Source organism: Otolemur garnettii, unplaced genomic scaffold (genome assembly GCF_000181295.1).
Source record: "Otolemur garnettii isolate 467f Iridium unplaced genomic scaffold, OtoGar3 scaffold00263, whole genome shotgun sequence".
Lineage (NCBI taxonomy): Eukaryota > Metazoa > Chordata > Mammalia > Primates > Galagidae > Otolemur > Otolemur garnettii.
Window position 1 is genome coordinate 615,074 of NW_003852658.1, and position 2,338 is coordinate 617,411.

The following is a 2,338-nucleotide window of genomic DNA, read 5'->3' on the forward strand; positions in this document are numbered from 1 at the left end:
ACTTTGAAGAACTGTACAAAATAGTGCTTCGTTTTATATGGAATCAGAAAAAACCTTGAATAGCAAATACATTACTCAGAAATAAGAACAAATCAGGAGGTATCACATTACCAGACTTCAGGCTATACTATAAATCTATAGTGATCAAAACAGCATGGTACTGGCACAGAAACAGAGCGGTAGATTAAAGGAACAGAATAGAGAACCAAGAGATGAACCCAGCTACTTATCATCATTTGATCTTCAACAAGCATATCAAAAATATTCAGTGGGGGAAAGACTCCCTATTTAACAAATGGTGCTGGGTGAACTGGCTGGTGACCTGTAGAAGACTGAAACTGGACCCCCACCTTTCACCATTAACAAAAATTGATTCTCACTGGATAAAAGACTTAAACTTAAGACATGAAACTAAAAATACTAGAGGAGAGTGCAGGGAAAACACTTGAAGAAATTGGCCTGGGAGAATATTTTTTGAGGAGGACCCCCCGGGCAATTGAAGCAACACCAAAAATACATCACTGGGATCTGATCAAACTAAAAAGCTTTTGCATAGCCAAGAGTACAGTAAGTAAAGCAAACAGACAACCTTCAGAACGGGAGAAGATTTTTGCAGGTTATGCTTCCAACAAAGGTCTGATAACTAGAATCTACAGAACTCAAACTAATCAATAAGAAAAGAACAAATAACCCCATTTCTATGTGGGCAAGAGACTTGAACAGAAACTTCTCTGATGAAGATAGGAGCATGGCCTACAAACACATGAAAAAATGTTCATCATCCTTAATCATCAGAGAAATGCAAATCAAAACCACTTTGAGATACCATCTAACTCCAGTAAGATTAGCCCACAGCACAAAATCCCAAAACTACAGATGTTGGCATGGATGCAGAGAGAAGGGGACACTTCTACACTGCTGATGGGAATGCAAGCTAAAATGACCTTTTTGGAAATCAGTTTGGAAAATACTCGGGTGGTGCCTGTGGCTCAAAGGAGTAGGGTGCTGGCCCCATATACCAGAAGTGGCGGGTTCAAACCTGGCCCTAGCCAAAAACTGCAAAAAAAAAGTTTGAAGCACACTCAAGGAACTAAAAGTAGACCTACCATTCGATCCTGAAATTCCTCTACTAGGTATATACCCAAATGATCAAAAATTATTTTACAACAAAGACATTTGCATCAGAATATTTATTGTAGCCTAATTCATAATAGCCAAGACATGAAAGCAGCCCAAGTGCCCATTGACCCATGAATGGATTAACAAATTTTGGTATATGTACACCATGGAATACTATGCAGCTATAAAAAAGATGGAGCCTTCGCATCTTTTATGTTTATTTGGATGGAGCTGGAACATGTTCTTCTTAGGTAAGTAACTCCAGAATGGAAAAAATAGTATCCAATATACTCAATACTACTATGAAATCAATATATAACCACCTACACACTCATATGAATGGCAAAACATAAATATAGTTCAGAAAGTAGAAGGGAAGAGGAGAGGGGGGAGGGGAGGGGGAAATCAGAGAAGGGAGGGTATTTGGGGGGACCTCACCTAATGTGCATGATGCAATGGTACATTTCAAAACTATTAAGAAATGAGTAAAATTGTGATGGATGTGTTACTTAGTTCAATGTAAGCATTTCACATTGTGTATCAAAGCAGTACCCTGAACCCCATAAATGCATCAATGTACAAAGTTATGATTTAATAAAAAATAATAATAAAATAAAGTAAAAAAAGTAAAATAAAAAATACACAGCTGTGTAATCATCACCACAATCGTTACTGGATTATAATTTGAAATATTAGTTCAGTTCCATTGTTTTGTTTTGTTTTTTAAGCAACTCCAATTAGACAAATTTTTGTTTTTTTCTTATTTTCTACAGCTATCACCTTTTTACCTCTTACTTGTTTTGTTCTGTTGGCTATGTCTTTTATTACATTTTCAGTTGAAGTGAGATCTATTTGCTTTTGAGCATCTTGTGATTGAATTTGTATTTCTGAAATAGTTTAATTTTTTTCTACTTCTTTCCAGGGTTTGATAACTTATTTCACACAGGTTTTTTTTCTATTTCTATTCTGAGTTTTTGAATTTTGGAGATCTTTTGGGTCTTCAAATGCCTGTTTAATTATACTTAATTTGTGTTAGATTTTGCATCACCATTTCCCTGTCTCTGTTGTTTTAATGGGGATTAAATTTATCAGATGAACCAGGGGTGGGGAACCTGCAGCCTTCTGATTTCTTTTTTTTTTTTTTTTTTGAGACAGAGCCTCAAGCTGTCCCCCTGGGTAGAGTGCCGTGGCATTACAGCTCACAGCAACCTCCAACTCC